This window comes from Seriola aureovittata, chromosome 9 (genome assembly GCF_021018895.1).
Source record: "Seriola aureovittata isolate HTS-2021-v1 ecotype China chromosome 9, ASM2101889v1, whole genome shotgun sequence".
In the NCBI taxonomy this organism is placed as follows: domain Eukaryota; kingdom Metazoa; phylum Chordata; class Actinopteri; order Carangiformes; family Carangidae; genus Seriola; species Seriola aureovittata.
The window spans coordinates 18,487,931-18,503,467 of record NC_079372.1 but is presented as its reverse complement, the minus strand read 5'-3'; the positions used below and the strand labels follow the sequence as shown (position 1 = coordinate 18,503,467).

Genomic DNA, 15,537 nt, shown 5'->3' with positions numbered 1-15,537 from the left:
GCCTATAGCATAACATAGTATAGAATAGTATAGAATAATATAGTATAGTATGGTATATTATAGTATAGTACAGTATAGTATAGTATAGGTATAGTATGGTGTAGCAGTATAATACAATATAGTATAATATAGTGTAGTATATTATTGTGAAATAAAATATAGTATAATATAGTACAGTATATTGTAGTGTAGCATAGTATAATACAGTATAGTATAGTGTATTTGTAGTGTATTGTAGTACAGTATAGTCCAGTATAGTGTATTGTAGTGTAGTATAGTATAGTATAGTATAGTACAGTACAGTATAGTATAGTGTATTGTAGTATAGTATAGTCCAGTATAGTGTACTGTAGTGTATTGTAGTATAGTATAGTCCAGTATAGTGTACTGTAGTGTATTGTAGTATAGTATAGTACAGTATAGTATAGCGTATTGTAGTGTAGTATAGTATAGTACAGTACAGTATAGTACAGTATAGTATAATGTATTGTAGTATAGTATAGTATAATATAGTACAGTATAGTGTATTTGTAGTGTATTGTAGTATAGTATAGTACAGTATAGTCCAGTATAGTGTATTGTAGTGTAGTATAGTACAGTATAGTGTATTGTAGTATAGTATAGTATAGTACTACACAGATATTTGAAGAAAGTTGGATTACAACAACATTCGAGCTGTTAGCCAGAGAAGATGTTCCATGCAGCCAGCTGTGATAATCGTGTTGATGTAACTGTAACAACATCAAACTCCATCTGTGATGGATACGTCACCGCTGCTTTACAACGGCCTCCATCCACTCACAGATGTCAGCAAAAACATATTCTTAGACATGCAACAGTATGAGTTGTGAACTCGTTTGCACTGGCTTTAGAAAGTCAAGAGCTGGACTTAACATGATGACATAGTTCTTTTTAACATGTAATAACAGCATGCCACATATCTCATGATGAATAAGAAGGATGTTTTTTTTAAGCCTCCTTTCACACAGCACAAAAAGCAAGCTTTAAAAAAAAAAACCCTAATCCTTTCACAGAGAACTCAAAGCCACCAATAAGCAGGTTTCATGTTGCCTTTTTTCCATCTGTCAAAAAGGGGCTAATGTTGTCCGTCTCATTTTTGCCTGAAATGTGCAGCAAGTTACGTTTTACTCACGGGAAAGTCGCCCGCATGGACCTTCTTGTACTGAAAGGTTGAATCCTCGCTACAGGCAAATAGCCTAAAGTCCAGTTGGTGTGCCCATGATAAAAAAAGACACCCAAATCCAGCTCCTCCAGGGCCGTCGCTCAGCACCGACCCATCAATGGAAATGACAAGAGATGGTTTTAAGACGAGAATCACAACTAATTAAAGATTGAGTAATGTGGTGATTGAAGTGCAATAATAAAACCTCCCAGGGGTGACACAGTATAGCACCACAGGGCCCGATCACTCCCCCTGAATTAAGTAGACAAATTACCCCTGTGTGTTTATATATACTGTATATATATATATATATATATATATATATATATATATATATATACATATACACTATAGAGACAGACCAGTTGTTTGGTGGCTCAGTGAAATTGTTTTTCACTAACCTCTTATGTTCTTGGTATGTGTATGCTATCAGTTACCATCAGTTTCCAGGACAGAGGGAGCGAAGAGGATGCTGGAACTTTCATATATTATGTATAGGTAAATCATAAATAATTCATAATTAGAAATAACTTTAACGTTCAAAATACAGCAGTGTTAAAACACAAATTTTCAATTATAAATATAGCAAAAAATAAAGAAAATAGAAAAAATACTACTCTCCCTTTATTTCTCCAGTCTCTATAAATGCAGATAAACAAATGCACTGAACACCAAAAGCTCCGCAATATTGTTATTATCTTTTTTTTACGCTTAATGATGTAATTTAATTTATTTTATGAACTGTTATTTTTGGACAAATTGTTTACTACCTATCAGGCTGCGTGCTACGTCACGACACACCCCTATATGGTAGGGAGACAGCTGGAGACTCAGCCGGAGACTGATATGCTTCTCGACCAATGGGCGCAGACTCTATCCCGGAGTGGAGAGCTGTGATTGGACGGCGGGGGTAATATATATATGTATAGATATGCCCGACTGCTAAACCGTGGGGGCGGGATTATGGAGAAGTGCGGTCCATCTATGTTGATACAGATCTAAAAAACTGGACTAACAGAGAGTCGCTTACGTTGCTCTTCGCATGGATTAATGTAAGTTTTTCCCCCACACTTTCCTGTACCTGTAGTGAGTGTCGCTTGTAGTGAAAGGTGTTGTAACACTGTACCAGCAGTGTGGGTTTTTTTTTTTTTTCTTTCTTTTTTTTTTTTTTTGTTGCTCTTTCGCGTCTCGTTCTTGCTGAGAAGTGCTTTCAGGCCGAGAGGCACACACGCTTTTTTAGGCCAGTAAAGTGAGCTGCTGGTAAACGTAGCGCTAGCTGTTGTTAATGCTCTCTAGCTGGCTGCAGTATTTTTTTTTTTTTTTTTTTTTTTTTTTTTTGACATACCACTGACTCAAACAATGTACCCAGTCAGCCCAGGCGTAATGTCATTGTAGAGAGGCCATTTCACAGCAGCTCCGCTACTGTAAGATAATAATATCCACGGTGTGTGTGTGTGTGCGTGTGCGTGTGTATGTGAGAGAAAGAGGGAGGAAAAAAAAAAAAAAAATTTAAAGGACATTTTCGTTTTGTAACTGCTGGCGGTTTTTTGTTAGCCAGTGTCCGAGCCTCCCGTTAACGTTCAGACCGCTCATGTGCGGAGAGGGAGAGGGAGAGGGTAGAGAGGTGGTGGTGGTGGTGGTGGTGGAGGGGGGGACGGCGAAACTCCTTTTAAAAAATGTGGCAATTGAATATGGCCGTGCGTGCTGGCACAGGAACAAAAAGCTAGTGACATGACTTGAGACGTATCGTAAATTGTGAGGATCCACTCTTCAAATCGGCAGAGATCACACCCGCTATTACACGTTAACTTTAACGTTACGTTTCTGCCTTTTTTCCCCCTCTCCCTCTCCCTCTCTCTCTCTCCTCCTCTATCCACCACCACCACGTTTTCCATAACAATATATGGAGCGGAGGAGGGTTGTGTGTTGGGGAGTCATTAAACTTGAAACTTGCGTTGCATGTTGTGTATGTGTGTGTGTGTGTGTTTGTGTGTTTTGTGTGTGTGTGTGTGTGTGTGTGTGTGTGTGTGCGTGTAACTTTTGTGTGCCGATCGTCCCAGGAGACTTTAAACGGTTTCGTGGACGGTCTGGAGTCGTGTTCTCGGAGGTGTTTACGTCCGCTCGAGCATGGCAACGACTGAATCGCCAGATTTAATGAATGACGTTTGGCGTGACAGTGTTCGTCCGTGGAAGAAATAACGGGACGTCGGGGCTGTGTGGCGTTACCCAATCCCCCCCCCCACCACCACCACCACCCCCCCCCCCCACCACCACCCCCCCCCCCCCCCCCCACCCCCCCCCCCCCCCCCCCCCCCCCCCCCCCCGGATTGACCGTTACATCGCCCTGCCTAATTCACTCCTCCTTTTCTTCTCTGTTGACAGTTTTTTGTTTTATACCCGAGGAAAAAGTTTTTCAGCGTGGGGGGAAATTGTTAAAAACCCGCCTTCAACTCCACTGGCTCGGAAAATTTGGCGACCTGGCTCCAACATTTGGGCCCCCCCCTCCTCCTCCTCCACTCCCTCCCTCCCCACTCAGCTACTGCAACAAAGTGAAGGTTGATATGCCACAGCAGGTAAGAGAGATTTCACTCGTTTGGGGTATTTTTTTTTTTTTTTAGTGACAGAAACGCACCAGGGTTTTTGGTTAGCATGCAAGTTGTTAGCTAGCCTGCTGCACATTAGCAAAACACAATCTTGCAGCTTTGCCCCCCCCGCCCCCCCAACACACACACACACACACACACACACACACACACACACACATACACACAACACCACCATCACTACCACCACCACCACCCCCCTCCCCTCTTTGTTTCCTCGCTATATACGGTGTTTACGTGCGTGGAGGCCTCATGGCATTTCACATTGCAGATTCATTTCGCATTTCAGCAAACTTCCACACCAGCCTCGTCCCGGTTGTGTTTTGTGTGTGTGGTGTTATTGTTATAGGCGGGTGCTTCCCTCCACATTCCACATGTGTATGTCTGCCTGCTTGCTTGCCTGCCTGCCTGCCTGCCTGCAGCAGGGCCAGTGCGCAAATCCCTGCAAATCCAAAAGCACCGATAGTGAAACAAACCGAAATTGAGGGTATTACTCTGGTTTACATTAACGTGTGTTTTATAAACCGGCAGGCGGGCATTTGTTGCACGGCGGCGGTGTCTGTCATCGTTCCTGGAGGTTGTCAGTGGCTGGTGTGGAGGAGAGGCTGCTCCTCTTAGGCGGGGAGGACAAAGGGACAGATTAGCATGGAGCTGAGTGGAGCAGAATGGACATGGGTAGACTTCAGTTTCAGTTTGATAAAATGTTGTTGTTGTTTTTGTTTTTGTTTTTGTTGTTGTTGTTGTGATGTGACTCTACGGAAGCATACACAGAAGTGGACAGCACAGTATGTGGAAAAAGTTAACTTATTTTGTCCCATGCTATATTATATACTACAGCAGCATCCATTATAGAAGGCATTATTTTCTGTTTTTATGTTCATAATTTAGACTAATTTGTGTGGATTTGCTTTAAATCTAGTCTCTCATCCAAGTATTATTTTTGTTTGAGGCTGAAGTTTAAACAAAACCTTCAGTCCTGTTTTTAAGAATGAAATTGATTATTATTTAAATCTTATTGAAATATTGGTTTGTAGCTTTTCGATTAAAAAAGCTAGATTTTATATTTGGACTTTTTCTTTGCAGTATTGTATGTAAAAACACTGAAGCTGTGTTGCTCTGTTTGTAGCGTTGCACTGGAATTACAGGGACTGTTCCAGCCTCTCTTTTTTTTTTTTTTTTTTTTGTGGTGTTGACTCCGCTGAATATCATGAAAGACAATGTACCCTCGGTAGATTTGACGCAATGACAACCATGAGATCAGAGAGTTGTTGTGTTATCCTTTTGAAGAACACATTGAGTGCTGTGATTATGTTGCACTATATGTATGTTTGCTTGTTTCTGCCTCGTTTTAGCGCGTTGTGATTTTTTTTTTTTTTACAGGGTTGCTGCTCTCCTACATTGTGAGTAAACACACATGCTACAACCTGCAATAACATGATTCACTGACCACTTACCTCCCACTGCTGCTGGGCCAAAACCTTGTGCATGGTTTCATATTGGCAGCTCAGAGGGATACAGTACATTAGGCGCTGGATCCATTGAGGCGACGTACAGTTCATCACAGTTCTGTGAGTCCGGAAAAAGCTGGAAATTGAGAGGTTTTTGTAATGAAAAGGACAATAACTGTGTCACTTTGCTGTGTTGATTCCTTCATCTAAAGGTACCCTCCACCCACCTATTACCTCAGTGGGATACAAAGGGCCCTTTTCTGTAATGAGGTGCTTAGTGGAGCACATTGTGCTCAGGAGGTTTGTATTCTGCTGAGTTACAGGCAGGTTGTAAAATGATAACAGATGCATGGGGGCCTCAAGGTGCAGCACACTATTTTGAAACATAAGCGAATTCCAAGCAATATGGATTACTTGTGTGCATTTGTGCGCGTGTACACACTCTCTCACTTTCACACATTTGCACCAACAGGTCTGCACACTCACAGACTTTGCTGCCATGAGTTAAAATTTTCCAGTGTCTTTGTTGAGTTCATGGGGTTTAAAGTCAGAGCTGCTTCTTATTTGCTTTTGCAAAAAGTGATGTTTGCAGTGACGTCTCATTACAACGCAGATCCAACAATTGTTAGACTGTTAAGACTGTTTCCTTCATCCTACTTGTTGAAAGTGATCTTAGGAAGCAGACATTTAAAATGAGACGTGTTGTCATACACAAGGCGAGTCTTTACCCTGATGTAGATAGAGAGTTTAGGTTTTGTAAAATGTGGTTTTATCAAAACCTAATGGAGCAGCGAGAGTAGGAGAATATTTTTGTTTATGATCCTTGATGATGTTGATTATTTCAATTAGGAGGCTAATAGGACTGCCACTAACAATTATTTTCACTATGGATTATTTAAAGTCAATAAATTGATTATTTGCTTGGTCTGTAGAAATAGCTTCTTCTTTTTTTTTTTGTCCAAAAAAAATCTGTTTACTATTGCATAAGATAAAATGAAGCAGCAATTTCAGAAGTTAAACCAGAGAATCAAATCGACTGAGAAATTGGTAATGGAGAAAACATGTTTTTTTTTTCTCTCTCCACTACCCATTTCCTCTTAAAAGTAATGCAAAAATGTTATAGCAATCCAATATAACCATAAAGCATTTCTTCTTAGTGACTTACATTGACTACAAACGGCCTAATCTACAGTGTTTAGCGATATCACAAGGTCATTGCTACTGGTCAGTCTCTCCCTTAAGCAGCAGGTGTAGGATTTGGGTGCGGAGTGTGCACAACCTTTCCATGAGACATAGAATACAGTTTTGACAATTGTATTGATGGGAACATGCTAGATTTGAGCAGATAGATGACACTTTTATTTGTTGGTGATTGCTTGAAGGTATGTTGTTGTCAGGCAGTGATTTATTTATATCTGGCAAACTGTGATGCTGGTGTGGCTCGGCCGTGTCCTGAGTCAACACTGTAGTTGGGAGTTTTCAAAGTTCAGACAATATTTGGCTACTGATTCCAGTTTAGTCTGTGATGATCATCTCAGATTTAGATGATCCCTTGTAACAATACGTTGTCACAGATAGAGGCTCAGGCTTAGCTGAAGGATGTTTTAAAACAACTGGTAATGTTAAGGGATACCCAGACCAAGTTTTCTTGGCTCCAATCCCGATCTTAATTCTTTAATATTGAGCATCTCGGATACTGCGTCCGATCTGATACTTGTATTAACCCAAATGTTGGTTAAATATGTGTCTGACACATTGAAATAACAGCTACTAAATCTGAAAGACTTTATTTTTCACAAGCCTCTCTCTACTTTCTCCAAGCTACAGAACTCATCTCAACATTGAGCAATAGTATTGTCCATCTAGGATTTATTTTGTACTTCATACCCTTTTACAAAGAAGGTATAACCCACTATGTTGTACAATTACAGACTCGTAGAGATAAATTTGATGTAGCCACTCAAACAGCTTCCCACTCTGTCATGAATTTTCCCTCGTCTGTTAAACCGGTCTTCGTACTAACCAGTTTCTCTTCTACTTCTGTCAAACAAAACACATCACCCCCTGTGTGGTGGAGGTTTTTTCCCCAAGCATAGACCTACCAGACACCAGGTGCAAGCGATAGCAAAATGTCATGAACTGGTCAGAGGTCGAATCTCTGTTGTGTGGAATAACTCGGCAATAGAGAGGGGAAAAGAAACATTCTTTTTGAAATTAATCTTTTATTTTTATTTATTATTTTTAATTCCTTTATTCCTACAGCCACAGTCTCTCTCTACCCTCCTCCCTCCCTTAATGTGAATGTGCTAAACAGGGGCTAATGGATTCCTTATGAGAGGTAGTTGTGTAGCTACAACGTAAATGTAGTGAAGGCTCTGGTGTTGTGGCTGGTGTGATTAGGCCTCGTTTTGAAGCCCCTAAGGGGCTTGGCGAGTTAACGTCAATAGCGGCTCGCCTCACAGTCTAAGGTCACAGGATATAATACGAGTAGTGCTTACAGAATTTCAAGTTCTCAGGGTTCAACATCTGAATGACTTGGTGGTGGTAAAAAAAAGTGGTATATAGACCCTAGAGATCACAGGGTTCGCGCAACGTGTTGTGGTCTAGGGTAGGTTTACGTGATGCGAATACTGACGGGATTGGTTAATGGTGTGCCCATGAAGATGGAGTGTACTACCCCGGCATTGTTGCATGGCGTTTTAGGCAGTTTATTTCTTATTCAAATGTTTTTCTTCAATATTATCATTTTTATTTCATGTAGTTTTAAAGTGCGTGATGGGATGGGTTGAAAATGGGATAAACCCGTGTGTTGTATTTATGCACTTTGGCTTTGAACAATATATTTAACACACACAGTAATTCTAGGGTTTCATTAATCCATGCAATGCACCTGAGGATAGTGAAACTTCAAATACACGGATTTCTTATTTCCCTACTCCTTCCCATAATCAATTCAACCAAATCTATACAAATTGAATTGGCTGTAAGTCTGCTGAATATTTGCCATGGCGACGAAGCTGTCCCTTCAGGCACAGATCTAAAACCAGTTAGCCGTTCATATAGTGTTCATCAGCATCCATTTGACCTGTCAGACTGACTTAAGATAAAGCGTAGGCCCACTTCTCTTTCAGCAGGGCCACGCGGGGCTTAACGTGGTCCAAGAACGGCTTAAATGCTTAACAAGAGACTAAAATCACCGTCAGTCTGACTTTTGCGGAGGTAACTCGAGACGGCAAATCTGAGCTTGGCAACATACTGAATGCCAAGCGCTAAATTGATAAAATAAAGCTGCATGACACCTCTGTAAACACAGGTAAGATGCTATAGACAGCATGTTTGAAGTGACCAAGCAAAGACTGACGCAGATGTGTGGGTTTGTCATGCAGTGTAGGACACTGTGCCCCACATCACCAGCTCCCTTGCAACCCCTGATGCTAGGCAAATTACTCTTTCAGAAATTCATTATTTGCATCACATTTTGTGCTTTGAATACTGATGAGGCTGAAATATAATGACATGTATGTTAGTTATTTAAATTTAAATATTCTTCAGTGGTCCAGGAGAAGTGAAAAAGAAAAAAATATATATATAGATGATTGAAATGTTCTGTAGAAGTCAGGAAAGTTTGTCACCTTATGTCTCCCAGTGAGAGAAATCCAATTAGAAGTGTGTTCACAGGTTGGAAACAACCCGGTCGCATTTTATTCACCCAGTTTGTGCTGTATGACATGATGGAATAGCCGTGGCCTTGAGTTTTGACTGTAACGAAAACAAGCAGAAACCCCAGCATTTTCTCATGTCACACAGACACGGGCTTTTTTTAACAAGAAGCAATCAAAGTCTGCCCGTGTTTCCTAAAATGCTCTGCTCATTCATCGACTTTGATTTGGCTTAATTGGAATCAGACTACCAAACTCCAGGCTAAAGATATTTCCTTAAGCAGCCAAAAGTCTATTATAACCATCACTGCCTTCTGTGTGGATAAATGGACTCAGTTTCCATTGATTTAAACTGGGGCTTTTTAATTAGACTGATGTGAGACTTAAGTTGAATGTGTTTTACTGCCACACTAAAAGCACGGCTTGCTCATTAGTGCAGCCACTCATTAAACCTTGAAGAGTGTGTGTGTGTGTGTGTGTACTTGTACTTCAATCTTTGTGAGGACCAGTTTGAGTTATAGACCTTGGGGAGTGGGGACATTTTGGCTGGTCGTCACGACTTCAAATGTCTGTTTGAGGGTTAAGACTTAGTTTTAGGATTCAGGTTAGAGATAGGTTTAAGTTAGGGTTAGAGTTGGGCATTTAGTTCTGATGGTTAAGGTTTAAGGATGAGGGGCTGGGGAATGCATTGTGTCAATGAGTGTCCTCAGAAAGATAGAAGTATAAAGTGTGTGTGGATATGTGTGAACCCCCTATATTGCTGTTGAGAAGAGCCTCCATCATGCCAAACAAAGCGGGAAAAATACCACGTTGGCGTTCTGGAATCAGAGGCGTGAAGTAACATGAACGGTGTCGCCGTCTGTCCCACCATGCCTGCTCTCCCCCTTTTTTTTTTTTTTTTTTATTACAAAGATGTCGATTCGGCTTACCTGCGCTTCCGGTTTAAAGGTGCATGCTCTGTCTGACTCAAACAGCTGATCTGCAGAGTAATACGGTTGTTCAACGGTTCCCAAACTGTAACTTCAAGTCCAGCACGAGAGGTGGGGCCTGTGTGATTCGGTGACTCCATCTGATCTGCATTTTGTAACAATATGAGATGACATGTAATCTTTTATGATTAGATGATGATAAGTAACGATAAGTCCGGATGGAGCTGTAGCATTTTGACACTTAGATTGTCTCATAGTTTGGAGAGCACATACATTCATTTCAAAGAAATGTGCCCAGGGAAAAAGTTCCAGCACGAAACTCCCACTAAAACCACAAATTGGTTTCAAACCAAAACGAAACCAAAATGTTTGTTTGTATGTGGATCTGATGAGGAAGATACATGTTGTTAATTTGGGAGCTTTATTTTCAGACTTTGGAGAGAGACAGGCGAGCGGTTTCCTCGTTTCCACACACTTCAAAAAATAGGAAATAACATCATCTTGTGACATCACGTGTCATCCTTTTTTAATATTATTCTCCAAAAAGGGGGGTTCTAGCGTTTCTGGATATTTCAGGGTATTGCCACAGAGCGAGGAGGAAACATTTGCAAATGAGATTCAGCTTCTGTCTCCTTCTTGCTCACTCTTTCTGTGTCTGTCTGTTGAGGCCCAGTGTAAGGGGCTTTCAGTGAGCTGCTAACCCTCCTTCCCAACCTTTTTTTTTTTTTTTTTTTCCCTCTCCATTCCTCATTTTCTCTTTCCTGATGCTACTGTAGCACAGAGAGGGAGAGACAAGCCCACTGAGGGGGATTGGTTGTAACTCAACAGGCCCCCCACAGCAGGCTCCACCCCTCTCATCCTGTTTGTGGGACAATTAGTCATCCAAAAGTGTTGCGGATGACCAGGCACCCGGCTACACACACACACACACACATATACACTGACACACTAAATGTGGTTTACGTCAATAGTTTTTATTACTATTGGTGTAAATATATCATGCCTCTCTTGTCTTTCTCTCATGTCTTCTCTCTGCCTGCATCTTTTTGACACGTGTACACATACACACACACACACACACACACACACACACACACACATACATACACATACACACACACACACACACACACACACATCCACACCCAGGCCAAAGCCTACACGACAGGACAAAGCATGTTTTTGGCTCAGAGCTATAACACTTTCCCTCTTGCTCCCTCTCTCTTACACACACACACACACACACACACACTCTCGTGTATATTGTTAGCATGTGATGTTTTGATCTACGTAGACTAACAATAGTCCGACAATATTAATGTGGCTTTATATGAAATCTGAATACAAACATGAAGAATCCCCTTTTCACCATGTAATCACAGGTGTTATTGTTACTGTGAAAATACTTTTTTACGGTCTGTTTCCAGAAGTCTTTACTGACTTTACTGAGCACAGCAGGACTTCTTGTCCCTCAACACATCCACTAACAGGGACCCAGACTAACTGGGAGCACCAGCACCAGTACTTGAACTTGAAATCAGTCATGTCCTCATTGTGCAAACTCCTTGGCACTTTAAAACACTCAAAACTACTTTAACCAAACTGTGGCAGATCTGTTAACAACCTCTCATCTTTTTACTCATACTGTTCATTTATATTTGTTTCATCATGTACTGTAGACAAATTAGTTTTGACAGCTTTATGTCTGGTTTTGGATTTATAATTGGTCTTAAAGTCGGTAGAATTACAAATTGGCTTCCTGAAACCTGGTTTGGTTATCCTCCCTGGAAATCTGATAAAAATAGAAATTGAGACGGAAAGACTTACTTAAGGCTAAGTAAGTATTCTCATGGCTCTATCTATCACTGTTCATCATCTCAAAAAACCCCAAAAAACAACTAATTTATAAATCAAACCCACTTATCACAGATTCTGAAGTCGTGCAAATAAAATAATGCTTCATATCACAGATTTGACATTCTTGATGTCTTGGTATCATTGATTAATTCATTGTGTCGTGACGAAGCCTTAAAGGAGGGATTAAAATTTCCAGTCAGTCTGCAATTGTGAACAATTGTGTGTGTGATAATATCAGATGATTGTTGTGAGTCTGAAAGGACTTCAGGGGAAATTAGATGGGAATGTAGCGTTCAAGAGGTTAAAGTCCCAATGCATTCATTTAAAATAGGTTTAATTAAAAAAAAATTTTTGTTACTTTTTTTTTGTTTAATGATAAAAATTAATTTGTACCTCAGTAGTTCCTCTCGTTATCTTTACCTTCTCTCTCTTGTCTCCTTTCGCACCTCCTTTGCTCGTCTTGCACTTGTCTGTCTAGTCAGGCCTTAAACCCAAGCAGTATATATGTGTGTGTGTGTGTGTGTGTTTGGGGGCTGCATGATTATTAAAACAGAGTCCAAACTCCTGCTCCTCTTTTTGGTTAATGTGTCATCATGCCCTCCTCCTGAGCGTCAGTACCCCCCCACCCCACCCCACCCCACCCCGCTGCATTGTGAGGGAAAATAAAGCTTCTCATATCTGATATTCCTGCTGAGTCACATCTCGGTGCTTGGATCCAGGATGAGTTTGTTTCCGAGCAGAAAACAGTGTGTACACGCTGAACTGTGTACAGCATGTATTGAAAGTGTTTACATTAAGGTGGACCTCAACAATCTCTGCAATTAAGCCGATAAAGTCAATAATCTTGATTATGCTCTTAGTCACACCAAAGCAATGATGTATATAATGTGTAACACCAGATCCTGTGAAAATATCGACGCTTTCTGGCAGATGATAACGTTTATTTTCAGTTTCATCTAGTCAGAAGTATAACATTGAAATGCATCGATCGAAAATTAAAAGCAAATGAAATAAGACTAATTCATCACAAACAGATGAGTAACGGACATGCACAAATGTTAGTCTTTATTGCTTCACCTCAGGTGGTCAAACTAAGTTTTATTTGCATACTTGTCCACTGTTAAATGAGTACAGGATGGGTTTAATGCAACACAGCTTTCCCTGTTTTTTTGTTTTTTTGTTTTGGTTACAAAATTGGTCTTAAATCAAATTCCTGGTAGCAGTAAAATCTTAATTTGCCTTTAAACGTGCTCTGTCTCGTTCTTCTTCCAGTCCGTCTCTGCCTCATTTCCCTCTGTTGTCGTTTGCGCCTCTTCCTCTCCTCCACCACCGCCAGCATTTTTACACTCTCTGTTCCACCCTCTCCCTCTTGTCTGTCCTTACTTTTGCATACTGCATTTTTTTTTCTTGTTATGGTTTTTCTGTTTTGCTCCGTCCCATTCCTTTTTTTTTTTTCTCTCCCGCTGTGTGCTGTATTATGTAGCGTTTAAGACTCTATTTGCTTTTGGCAGGAGCTGGAGTCTGCTTGGGTCAGATTTGTTTTAGTACTACGCTGATCGTGGCTTGTAGTATATGCCCCAGAGTTTGCAGCAGAGGAAAAACACTGCTACACACACACACACACACACACACGCACATGTAGTCCCTCTTTCCCCAACATATGCACACTACACGCTGCCGTGCTCTTCTGAATGAATCATTTGGGAAAATTATGCAAAGTGACGACCACAAGAGATGAAATAGGTCTGGTTATATTATTGTGTGTGTGTGTGTGTGTGTGTGTGGACCTACGCACACGTTTCCCTTTCATTAGACCATCTTTCACACACCAAGGTAGTTGTAAACCATGCATATTTAAGCAGTTTTCTCTGAATATTGGCGATGTTAATTTAAAACACTGCCTTGTTTTGTTTTGCATATGGACAAACAGAAATGAAAAGCCTTTTGATCATATATAGAATATTTTAGGTTTATCAGTAGAGTCATATTTTTGCTGTTTGATGTGTATTTTTTTTTTTCCTTTCTGATTGTTGTGAACTACCTTAAGGTTGAATTGAAGATTGCTTTGTGATTGGAGAGCAGTATTGGCTATTTTGTTTTGAGTGGCACTAGTTCATAATCAAGCGAAATGATATTATGAGTGCAACAATATAATGGATTTTATTTTGATGAATGCCTCAGTGAGCCAAAAAGGGGATGGGAGTTATTTAAATCCTGGAGGGCAAGTAGTTTGTTAGTTTAAAATCACATTTTGCTGGCGTCCATCCTTCAGGCGTTTAATACCAAAATTTAAATAATTATTAAGTATAGTGAGTAAGTATTGAAACATATTATATATTATTTAAATGGGAGCCTATATCTTAGTTACTGAATTGGATATTTGCTCAGCCTGTTTTGTTTTTGTTCTTTTCTTTATGAAATCAAAATGTCAGAAATTTTGGACTGTTGGTCGAATAAAACTTGACAAAAATGATTAATGAAATGAATTAATCATTTTGTCAAAATGACAAATTAATTAATCTGCAGATCGATCGATAATGAAAATAATTGTGAGCTGCAGCCATCGCTCTGAGCAGCAAGGATCGAAACTGATTCGGCACATCTGATCAGCACATCTGAAACAAGTGGACTGCAGATTTGTTTATTAAGCTCTCTGGGCTGCATAACAAGGTTGGACACAGAGCACAGCTACAGAGGCACACACACACACACACACACACACACACACACACACACACACACACACATACACAGGGTTGGCAGGGAGAGATACACACCAGTGTTATTACCACGAAGAGTAAAAGAAAGCTCAGGCCACCATGGCTGATCTCATAAACTAGAACCGACTGACCCGTCATCCTAAAACCCAGCTCTCATATGAGATGCTCTGTTTGCAGACAAGCCTGCTTTCAGTCTTGTGACTCCAGCCACATCAAAAGGAAGGAAACTGTTCCTCTACTATTCATTAATATCACTTCCGACAAGATTACAGTATACTGTATCTTCTACCTGTGGGGCCCAACAAGTAAAATCCACCGGCACACCTTGACATTATTTGGCAGAAACAGTGGTATTACTGGTTTACCTTTCAGGCCTCAAGGCAGTAAAATGCTGGATTATTATTATCATTTGAATAGCCGTGTCGACTATTGTTGTGTTGATACTTGCACTATATTAACAGTGATATTGTATGTCTTGTGTTATTGTTATAATCATGTATATTATTGTAACACAGCGCTATCTCCTTTCACCTAGCGTTCGTGTCGGGGTCAGATCTTTACTGTACAGACTCGCTTGTCTCTCTCTCTCTCACTCGGTCGTTTCTACTCAGTCCCGGTCTTTACTGAGCAGTGCAGAAGCTCTATTTACCAGCGTGGCCCTCACAACACTCAGCCACCGTGCGTCCTTTGTTTACATGGTACACTCTATTATATTTAGTCAGATATTGAGCCGTTTGTACATACTTAAGTATGATGTTTCCTTTTCATGTGTGTGTGTGTGTGTGTGTGTGTGTGTGTGTGTGGATGTGGTGTTGGTGGCTGTGGGCGTGTGCAAATTGTTACATGCTCAGATCTGGCATGCTGGTCATGCTACAGTGTGAACATGTGTGTGTCACAGGAATATATATATATATATATATATATATATATGAGTGTGTTTTGATTTTTATCCATGCTATTTGTGTGCGAGGGGTCCTCTGTGTGTGTGTGTGTGTGTGTGTGTGTGTGTGTGTGTGTGTGTGTGTGTGTGTGTGTGTGCGCACACTGAAAGCTGACACAGCTGTTTCACAGTAACTGCACTGTTTCTCAACACTATCTACAGTTTCACTCCCTGGCTCTCCTCCAATCAACTCCTGCC

At 40.6% G+C, this 15,537-nt stretch overlaps 1 protein-coding gene across 1 annotated transcript in view; it reads left to right on the top strand.

Annotated features, from left to right (window-relative positions):
- Window positions 1-2,147: 2,147 nt before the first annotated feature.
- The window catches only part of LOC130174556 (vitamin D3 receptor A), a 74,626-nt gene continuing 61,236 nt past the window's right edge, over window positions 2,148-15,537 (top strand). Inside the window, exons 1-2 of the mRNA XM_056384481.1 lie at window positions 2,148-2,235; window positions 3,566-3,756. The gene's annotated coding sequence lies outside the window, so the exon portion shown is untranslated. The remainder of the gene's footprint in view (window positions 2,236-3,565; window positions 3,757-15,537) is intronic.